General features: G+C 28.2%; 1 protein-coding gene across 1 annotated transcript in view; it reads left to right on the top strand.

Moving 5' to 3' along the window:
- Nucleotides 1–4,102: 4,102 nt before the first annotated feature.
- The window catches only part of LOC106678292 (autism susceptibility gene 2 protein), a gene marked incomplete in the record, with an annotated part of 202,544 nt that continues 194,843 nt past the window's right edge, over nt 4,103–11,803 (top strand). The window contains 1 exon segment of the mRNA XM_067045884.1: nt 4,103–4,158.

The following is an 11,803-nucleotide window of genomic DNA, read 5'->3' as shown; positions in this document are numbered from 1 at the left end:
TAAATCTATTGTTTACTCTGTACCGGATGTTAGAACAGTGTGTTTTTGAGCAGACCCAATGCTCCCGTAATGAAAGAGAGACGTGTTCTTTCTCGCTGTGTCCTATCGAATACATCGAAGAGAAGTTCACATCGACACCACTATCGATACCGAACTCGATACCCGGCTGTGTAGAGAGAGGATAGGTGTCGGAGGGTGGTAGATCCGGCAACAGCGCGGAGCCAATGACCGCGGTGGGCTGGCTGTTATGTCACTACAATGCAGAGGTTCTGGCCTCTGTCATCCCCAGCCTTCTGCTTCCATAAATCGAGATTTATTGTCGATTCTAGTCTCGATTAGCCTAGTCGATTGTTGTGTGGTCGCCACTTACCCGCTTATTCTCTCTTTGTTATGATTTACATAGCTCCATGGTTCCGTCCGGGAGCTCAGTTGGTCGGATGTGGTTGTATACCTCTCTCGGTACATACACAGCTTTATCGTTATTAGATTTGAAACAGTTTCACACTTATAATCAATTTCGTTGTAAAATTATGGACTCTATCACACTTCAAATGTTCTACAATATAAAATACTTCCCTTCTATCCTACTTTGTTAGAACAATTTTGCTTTCAAGCATTACTTTATTAGCAAGAAGTGGTTTGAGGAGCGCATAATTTAGACATGTAATGTTAATGGACACAAATCATTAATCTCTAGTTATTTTCAAACAAACATTTTTATTAGGTGATGATATATTTGTTTAATATTTATAGTGGAGGTTAATTTATCATAATTTTAATTTACAACAAAATCTCCGAGTTTCGGCTAACATAATATGTTCATAAACACTATAACAATTCCAATAATTTATAATTCCATTACATCATTTCCTAAAACAATAATTATGTCCCTAATGTTCGTGTGACATTAAAAAAAAGGTATGTTTTATTTCGAAATGGACGTGCCCCAAAGATTAAAAATCCCAAAAATCACCGTAGAGAGAGATTTCTGAACTGTTTTTCTACTGTTACCTGTATAAACTCTCCCAAAGCTAGTAGTGATAGTACGATCTATTTAGTACAATTTATCTAATTGTATCATATATTTTATTATTTATTTATGTCTAGATTATTTATAAAAATCAAGCCTGAAATTTCAGCACTTTTTTGTTTATTTTTAAATTTTATTTTCTATATAATTATTTTTATTGTGTTATTACTTTGTTATTAAATCGCTTTATGCCTGACAATTGGCACTCAAATGTTCATTGCAATTATTCTAAGGGACTAGATGTTCCAGAATAAAATTAATTTTATTTCATTTTACTTAATTAAACTTTATATTCATTAAGAAATGAGAAATGTATTATTTATCGTTTTCTGTTTCTTTTACAAAGGACCAACTTTATTTCGTCATCATGGGTTTTGTTTTAAAAATGAAGTACTTGCTTCATATATTTTTTTTTCTATTTGCATTTTTTTATAACATGTTTAAATCTTTAAAGTCAAAGCATTATGTACTATACGTTTATAGATAATAGATAATTGACTGTTCGAGGTGTATCATGCATAATAGATAGACAGGTTATATGCCTAGTATAATCACAAATATCACTCACTATATATGTTAAATAATATACATCCAGGCCCTATTTCATATTGAAAGCTAAGTTTAGTTTCATAATTATTAGTTCATAAATACCAGTATACAAACTACAAAATAGGAGCTAATACAAACGTACATACTATAGTTAGTGAAATTTTACCACGTATTTTACAGACTACAAGACTAATAAACTAATAGTATTAATTTGTACTTTATTATAAGACAGGGCCATGGTTTAATTATTTATTTTCTATATTATACTTTTACATTACATTACGCGGACTGGACTAGACAAAGTCATGTAGTTAATCATAAATACCTCCTTAGTTCGTCATTTAATTAGGGGATAGAAATGCGTTTTTATCTAAAATACTGGTTACACAATGGGTTCGGAATTGAGGAAATTGCGGACGTGGAAATAACTCGAAACGCAATTACGTTAGAATTGGATAAGTAGCGCTTGATCCAAGGAAACACATTCTAGTGGGCTTTTGGCATTGAACTTTTAGCCTCCCTCTGTCATTTAAACCCCTTATGCGATTCTTCTCCTTTGGTAATGGCTAAAAATATATTTATAGTAATCGTTCTATAACTATAAATATTTTATTTTTTATAATTAATTATTGTAAACACTATGAACCAAAAATCAAAAGATATGTCGTAATAATTTTTATTTAAACAATTTGTTTTCTTTTTTTTCCTTGGAATAATTATTTACAATATTTGTTATTTTAAAACACAAGATTTATTTGACCCATCCTGCCTACTATTATTATTTCCCTCCGAGTCTTCATTTCTTCAGCCATTTATTTATTTTTGCAAAACCATCTAGGAGGTTTTAGCTTTCAATAATAGTACTATATTTTCACTATTAAAACTTAACATTGATGTATCCTAATTTAAAAATATTTTTACCCTGTACGATTGTAAATATATAAATATTTTAAGAATATTAATTATTATTATTATTATGGCACTACACTTCCTACAAGAACCAGAGCCTCCACCACTGCCAACGCTGTCTGCACGGTCTCTTGCTTTCTCGTAAATAGTAAATAAGTAAATAAGATATCGTTGAGAATGGCCGAAACGTAGGAGTTTTTAGAAAAATAAACATGTTGAGACCATATGGATAATTTCATATTATTATCTATTATAATTGATATATTTTACTTTTATATGGTTTCATATTATATTTTAGCGTGTGCCGTGAGTGTGTGTATGTACGTGCGCGTGCGTGTGTTGTGAAGGTTATCTCTTTGGTAGCGAATTTAATAAATTTCGTTTTTATTATGAACAGTATTTACAGAAAGCGCCTTAGTATTCGAGATGTAAACGGAAATCTGAGGAAGAAACGCTGTTTTTACTTCATTAAACCTTTCTCTCTCCACGCCTATATTCGACGCACTAACTTGTGGGGCTTTTAACTATTACATTTGATGTTCTTTTGGGATCAAAAATACTAGGGAAGTCGGTTTTAATGTTTGGGTTGCCTAATTAACTGTACTAGAGGTATGATTAAGATATTTGCATCAGCGATACCTTGGATTACTTTTTTATGTTGTTTTTTTTTTAAATAAATTAACTTAAAATTTAAGTTTGAATCAATACGATTTTTTTCTGTATGCATTAAGCTCAGATCACACCAACTTCATCGCCATATTGTGTATTTGTTTCAAGAGTGGAAAATCTGTGGCTATGGCTTTCATAGTGGGCGTCCTTGGTAACCCAAGAGCGAGCAGGGCCATAAAAATCGATCTATGTTCTATTTTAAAACGTCTAGGAAAGGAAAAAATACGGGATTTAGTCAGAAGAACGCTCAAAACTGTCACTAACACAACTAGCAGCTGAGCTCATCACATGTTTTCCTCAGAGCATTAAAAATTCATTAGATGGAAATTGAGATTAATATTATTCCATTAAATGAATAAAAAAAAAATGATCGATAGCTTGTATTATTAAATAATAAAAAAAAGTGTCATGAGAGACGGTTCAAGTGACAAAAAAATTAATTGCATGATTGCTTTGAGGTGAAGTTGAGACATCAATGACTTCTTTTTTATGGTAACCTAAAGCAATATCTTTTTTTTTTGTCATCAAAGGCAATCATTGCGGGAGGGAAAAAAATAAGGAATTTTCTTTTAATATAAAATGAAGTTGATGCTTCTTTGTATTTATAAATTATTATGATTACTGAATGATTATCTTACTTTCTTTTACATTCCGTAATTGAATTTTACAGCCTTCTGTACCACCTTTTTTCATATTTATTACCTTTATATCTACTATATTGAATTACGCATTTATTTTATAATGCTCAAAGTTGAAATAAAAGTGCATAAAATTTTTATTTCTGTGTTGTTTTGTTGAGACTCTTGAATTTTACATGACATGTAATTGCTGAATTTTACTATTGAAAACTTATTAAATTTAATATTTTATTTTAAATAAAAGTTTTTAAATTTAATAGTTACACTTTTTATTGAATGAATTATTAAAATTTCTATTTCTTTTTTTTACAGGTTGGTATTTCAAAAATCCTTTCAAAAGAAACATCTGTTGGTCCGCTTAAGGTATGTTATTGACAATGAATTACGATTATATCGTAATTGTTTTAAATATCCTCTTCTTATCCAAATTTCATTAATTTAAAAATATGATTGTTTCTTAGTCTTTCTGATATTCGATCATTTTTCATGATTAATTTTAATAAAATTAATTTATTTATTTTTCCTATTATACATATAAATAGCTAGTCTTATATCTGGTGTATTAATAGCCATTGGATTATGACAAATTTGATTACAAATCGGACCTTCATTTCGCTTAAAAATATAAATATTGCATAATTTAAACCACTAATTTATTAAGTTAATAATTTAATTTTTGGTAATTGTTACTCATATTTTATTAACATTTTGCAGGAAGTTAATAAAATATTATTACCATGTGGCACAATGTAAAAATAATTATGGAAGGAATATTTAACTTGGTTACTGTTCACTTCTGTATTGCTGTCTGGAATAATATGAGTTTTTGAGTTGACAGAATGGTTACTCCAATTTCAATAATTCTCTGGAATTCTTTTAGTAATATTTGTTGTGAAAATAACTTGACTTTTTCTTTTGCATAAGAATGTTAGAAATATAACAGGATAATAAAATTATATTCTGCATATAATCATTTATTAAAGGTCATAATGTTATTTAATAAATACTGAAAAGAGTTAGCCACTCTGTCAACAGAATGGCTTATATAACTTGTTTTTAGTTAAATAGAATACATTTTTAATCTTGCTATTTATCAATTAAATAATCGTAATAGTTAATATTAAATTTTATAAACTTTTTAAATTACTCTTTTTCGTATTTTCTAATTTAGGTTTTAAAATTTTGACTATATCTTAAAATTAAAACAAAATTACTTGAAATTTCTTTAATAATTCTATTGAATAGAGTTATGAACAATATAAACATGGAAGTATATGAATATGTTCGATATCAGGTTAATGCTTATTAAAGTATTATCACAATTGAAGTAAATTTACGTTTTAAATTATTAAATATTTTTATTGGTAAAAAAAAAGTATATTTTATTTTTATTTAATACCTGGTGGACCTGTAAGAGTTACATTTTGTTTAACCATATAATATGACTTTATAAATAAAAAAAAATTAATAATTCTTAATAAGAGAGAAAAGTAAAATTAATAACAAAAATAATGACATTCCCAGACCTAACAAAACAAATAACTGCCCTGTAATGGTGGGAGAGAAAAAAATGGTTAATTTGAAAAAAAGGACAAGAGAAAAAATAAATAAATAAAATAGAAGTAATGACTATAACAGAATTGATAAATATAGAATTTATAACAGAATTTCCTGCAGTAGCCTGGGCTTCGGTCTTCGGATTGTGGTTGGGTTTCCCAAGTCACTGCTCCTTTAACTGTCGGCAACTGGGAGTGGAACTTTATGAACCTTTTTTTGAAGTAATCTTCTATTGACTCCATTTGTGATTCCCGATCCAATTGGCTATTTAAAAAGAAATTAAACAACATTGGTTCCAAATTAGATAATAAATATTGTACTAAGTAGGGAGAGATGTTATGTAACGTAAATAAGTGAAGACAACATTGTTAGGTAATTATAATAAAGCTCACTAGTTACCTCAATTTCTGTAGTAAATAGAAAGAATAATGATGTACATTCCAGTGCACCTTTTATGACTCCTAAATAAAGTACATTTAATGAGGGAGATATTTCCATTACACTCAACTAGGTACTATTTTATGTAGTTCCTTGATGAAAATTCTTGATGAGCAATATCATTATAAATATTAAAATATCTCTATTAATATCTGTATTTCCATTTTATTAGTAATAACTATTACTAAAGTTTTAATTACCGCCTCGCACCCGCAGTTCTCAGCCAATGCAGATAATAAATTTAAGATGTCCCGCTTCGAGGAGCCTCTAAGCAATTAACGGAGAAGCTTAATCCTCTGCTGCATTAAACAAGAAAGTTTGCTCCAAATCGTGGCCCAAACTAATTTGTCCGCCACTTGTGTTCTAAGCACTGCTCAACTGTCTCTGGCATATCTAACAGTGGATTTTTTTTTATTTCCTTACAAAACATCCTATAGTACCATTTTACATTAGAAATCTCTCAACTTATTTCAGTTTTTAGCGAATAGAAATTTTAAGAACTTCCGTTCCGAGATTGTGCTTCATATTTTTATGACGTTTCATTTTTAAAAATTAACTCGGATTTTGAAGTGATTACGCATGCTCAAATATGTTTGATCAATCTTTTTTGCTCAAGCATACATGATAAATATTTTTCGCTAGCATGCTTTAGTGTTATTTCAATTCAATGCTAGCTTGTATTTTTTTTTTTAAAAAAAGACAAATTAAATAAATATTTGAAAATTGTTGACGGTTATATAACCATTTTGGGAGCGGAGAGGCTCAGAAGTACTGTGCTACTTACTCCAAGGAATTGGATTCGAATCCGGCTGACAGATAATTATTTATTCTGTTACTGTAGCCGTGAGTCCATCTAGCCGCATAAAGAGGGTGTCCTTAAAATCTGGTGGTCGAGCGTTATTCTGAGCAAATCACCTCCTTGCACGACCGTTGGTCTAGTAACAGTACTTCTGTAAAAGTATTGCACCCCCTGACCCTCCATGAATTGTAGTGGTACTTATTTTTGTTTATATAGACATTTTATTCGATATTTTTTTGTGACAGAAAATGTAAGATTTCTGAAAAAAAAGAGAAAAAAAGTGAATATTATCCTAAGTTAAATTGCCTTTAAATATGGACTCACCAGACTATCCAGTCCATTAATTGTTATATAATTATTAGTCATAAAACTTTAAGAAGTACTGTCACAATAAATAATTTTTTTTATTTTGTATTTAATCTACAAATAAATATGTGTAGGTTCTACTATTTTAACCTGGACTTTTTCAACATGATTATTTCTTAAAACTAATTAACATACTTTTATGTATTTATCTAAACAAATAAAAAAATATTTTGTATTTTAATAATGTATTTTATGTATATATCTTTTTCACTTCAGTTTGTCTCTATTACCAAAAGGGAGGGAAAGAAATAACAAATGAAAAATGCAAATAAAGCAATTGGAATATTGTAATTAGTGTGAGACGGAGTCGTAAATTTGTTGGCACTACGGCTCTGAAAGCTGTTAATGTTCTCTTATGACATAATCAAGCCTTCGACCATTAACTCTGGAACCTGTTTTAAGTTTACATTTTTTATTTCTTCTTCAGCTCAAAGGCATAATTCAAACACATAAATTAATATACAGTTCCAGTTTTATTTATTACCTATAATTATGTTATTATATTAGTAGAAAACAAATTAAGTAAATATGAATAAACGGAACATCTATTAGGTTTTTGTTATTTCCTAATTAATATTTTTACTAAGATGTGTTGATATTTAAATATGTCCTACCCACTAAAATACATATACAAATTAACTCATTCATTTTTTCAATCTTTAAACCCCTTAGTAACTGTAAAAGTTAATTATATAAAAACCTCAAACGGAAAATACGAAGAGACAACTTATTTTTTCACATTTTTAATAATAAATTTTCATTTACTAAAATAAATATATAATATTATATATTCACACATATCATTTGAGATAAAAGTTTGAATATCGTTTGATTATTTTTTTTATTTTTTTATTTTTGTAAATCTGTAATTGTTTATTTTTGTAGCTCTTGATGTTTACTAGTACCTCTGAAAATGTTCTGATTTACATCAGAATGTTATGATAAAATGTTCTTTTATATTTATGTTTTTTTTGTTGTTTTTTTTTCTTGAAAAGCATTATAGTACACTGTTTATAATATGATTTTTCCCTAAACAATTCGATTTATTGAATTATTTTTATAAATCAATTCTTTCTATTAAAGGAATATGGTCCGGGTGTGGTAAAAATAACTCAAATATCAAGAAAACTATTTTAATTTGCAAAGCTTCATCAGGGCGAAAAAAGACACAAGCAACAAAAATAAAAATAAATTATGGCTAAAATGATTTAAAATATGTGAAAGTTTGAATGAACAAAGTAAAATTAAAATAATATTTACAGAGGAAAGTATGAATAAATAAAAATTACAAAAAAAAAAAAAAAAAAAATTGGACCATTAATGAAGACGGAAATAATAACAAATAAAAAAGTTGATAAAAGAGAAATATAAAAATGCAGTTCATACTAAAAATAGGAATAAAATAAAGGTCAAGAAAAAAACAAAACAATGAACAAAGTATGAATGACGGAAAGGTAAAGAATTCTTTACATATTTTAAATAATTTTTAGCTTAGTTTACTTTTATTTCATTTTACTCTCTTACTCTACATTTTCATTATTTTAGCTCTTTGTATCTTTTTGAGCCCTAATGAAACCCTACAAAGTGGGATGAAACGTTGGCTTACAATTAATAGTTTAATTACTATTTGAGTTTTTTTGACCGTACCCGAAAAAAAAAATTGTAGTTTTTAAATATGAAATAAACTTGCACCAGTTAGTTGGTAATGTCAAAAATCAATTTAGTTTGCATTTAGAAATCAATTATTTTTTTATTGTTTTTAAATGCCCTGAGATCAGTTAAAATGCCGAGTGTACCATAAAAAACCTGAGAACGATAGGGTTATTTGCAACTCATTTACTCTTTTTTATTTTTTTTTTTTTAAAGCTCAAATAAGCTCTTTGAAGATTACGGGGAGCTCCGTAGTCCGTAGAATTTTAGAGCCCTCTCTGATCCGCAATAAATAAACGAAACACATAAATCTATTTTTAAAACTCGTTAATTTTCTGAATTTGAACGGATTGAAAATAATCCTACATAAAAAAGTATTAAAAAATAATCCGCTTATAAAGGTATTCGATTTTTATTATATTATTTTTTAATGAAATATCATACATGAAGTAGTTTTCACTTTATCTCTTCTGAATAAACAGCATGGGATAAGAAAAAAATTAAAAATCAATTTGCTCTGTGTGTGTGTGTGTGTGTATAATTATATTATATAATAATAAATGATTTTACATTTATATAATTATACATATATCATTTTTTGTTAATTGGTTTTATACTACCTATCTGTACTGATAAATATAAAGAATCTAAGTCCAGATTCTTTCTTGATTTTTCAGGAGACAAAAAATGAAGTTCAAAAATTTCTGTATAAAACTTTTAACAAGGATATTATCATAATATACAATTTTGTGAACAAACTGCATTCATATAATTTTATTTATTTTTTTCTGAGTATGACTATGTGTTTAACTTAACATCGACATTTTTTAGGCTTGCATCCTTTATACTTGTCAAAAACAACAAAGATCAGTCTTTGAGTAACAATCGAGTTGGTCATTTCTCTATGATCTTTCTCTTTATCAGTCTTTCTGTTTTCGAACCATTAACTTATACATATATAATGAAATTTCACTATATTAGAGGTATTCATGATCTTTAGTTTAACATGTTAAATGGGAAAACTCATGTTAAATGGAAAAAAATTGCCTTCTTTTGCCGTGGTAAAACGAAATAACATGTAACATGGCTGAAAGTCTGTTACTTGCTCTGTTAAATGGAGAATGACTTCACACAATAGACCAGTTGAGCTCGTTACCATTTTTGTTTGTTGTGTCAGGTTAGTTCTTTCGTTTGTGCTAGTTATTATTTCATACCCCTGATACTAAATCACAATGGATAACTTTAATAATACAACGGAGAAAAAAAACAGAAGAGGGATTAGCAGGCCGCCTTGTGTTGGATAGGGAGCGATTTGAATTTGAAAAGGAAAGGATTGCGGAGGAGCTGAAGCTTCGTAAAATCAAAATACAAAAAAAAATTGAATTAAAAAAATTAAAACTAGAGCTTTTAAAGAAGTCCGATTGACAAAATAATTGAACTTATTGATTTCATGTCAAATCAACACATTTCAAATACTTGTTTACCTCATTATCTCATAATCTAATAAAATTTGACACCAAAGTAGTTTCCATAAAGCTTCCTGGCTCCTAAGAGGAACATCCAAGTTTTATTAAATCATGTTCGCCAGTTTTGAAATTATAGCTCTATAGTTTTCTAAATTGTTAATGGCTAGTTTTTTAAATACAAATAGCTCCACTCATGATTAAGGTAGAAACATGGGAGGAGTGACATTTTGTAGCTATTTAAATTAAGTTTTACCTGACATGTAACATGCTATATATCCTTGTTAGAAAATTTTTCAAAGAAATTACTGAAAATAAGTAATTTTATTCTTAAACAATACATAAGGTTTGAAGATAGGAGGATAATGGGTTCATTAATACAATAAATACTAAAAAAGTGGGTAATCATTTTTCTTAGAACATAATAATTTTATTCAAAGATGCACAATAAAATATTGAAAATTAGTAACAACCTAAACTCAAAAACTTTCAATACAGTTGTCAATCAGCTAATCTTCATTCTCTTCCTCACAAGTTTGAAGATCAATAGACACACATAAGCTAAACTTTCACACAAATTCCACTTTTCACTCACTCTAGGCATGTTGTAATAAATTGCTTAAATCAAAACTGAAACTTAAATCAAATTCGAAGTAAACAATAATATGAGGCTCTGGAAGGAAAGGTTATAAACATAAAGGCTTAGCTGCTTAGAAAATCCGCTAGGGGCCCTTATGCATTTAACGTTTAACATGACTTCAAATAGGGCTGCTCATAATCCTATATTTATAAGATTTAACGTGGTAAAACATTTTACATTTAACACAACATCATGAATACCCCTATTAATTATGAACGTTTTCCTTCTAGAGGACTTTTATTTTGCCCGATAGGAGGGTAAAAGAAAAACATTCACAATAGTGATTTATAAAAAAAAATGACTATTTATATTGGTCAGGCTATGTATTTTAGCATGAATTAAGTATGTGGAAACGTAACTATAGAATATATAGAATATACGTAACTATAGAATATAAAAGAAGCTGTTCAGAAAATCCGTTTGGAGCTCTTATGCATTTAACATTTAACATGACTTTAAATAGGACTGCTAACAATCCTATACTTATAACATTTAACATGGTAAAACATTTTACATTTAAAAAACATCATGAATACCCCTAATGAAGACAATGTAGGTACAATACAATAAATTTAAAAGAAGAAAGTAAAATTGATTAAATATAATAGTGTGAACCTAAACCACCAAATAATACCAAATAATTCGAAATGATAAAAAAAGTTTTCTGTATTGATAGTGATAATAATATTTTATCTACATTGATAGTTGTAATATTTTTTTAATTAACGACAATTTTTATCTTGTAGTTTTTATCGCCTATTACCAAGTGCTAAAAGTGATACCGAACTTCATTTTTAAGAAGTAAAACAAAATAATTAGTAAGGAGCTACCTTGATATAAAAATTAAGTTGTACAATTTTTTTTTTTTAATATTGTTAATTGCAACCAAAATATATATAGAGAAAAACAAAACAAAAAACTTAGTGTTTCGTTACGGATAAGAGGGTTAATTTAGTTTGTACTTAGATTGTATTTTTTAAATTTATTCTGCTTGTTATCTTAGATGCATTGAGATAGGATAATCCCTGGGAGGTGGTTTGAGGCCATCTCCCAAAATACCGAGTGATTTGAAAGGTTTGGCCGAGCGATGATCTA

This window comes from Halyomorpha halys, unplaced genomic scaffold (genome assembly GCF_000696795.3).
Source record: "Halyomorpha halys isolate HHAL.00 unplaced genomic scaffold, Hhal_1.1 Scaffold10.1, whole genome shotgun sequence".
In the NCBI taxonomy this organism is placed as follows: domain Eukaryota; kingdom Metazoa; phylum Arthropoda; class Insecta; order Hemiptera; family Pentatomidae; genus Halyomorpha; species Halyomorpha halys.
Note: the sequence above shows the minus strand (reverse complement) of the source record. Positions and strands in the feature narration are given on the sequence as shown.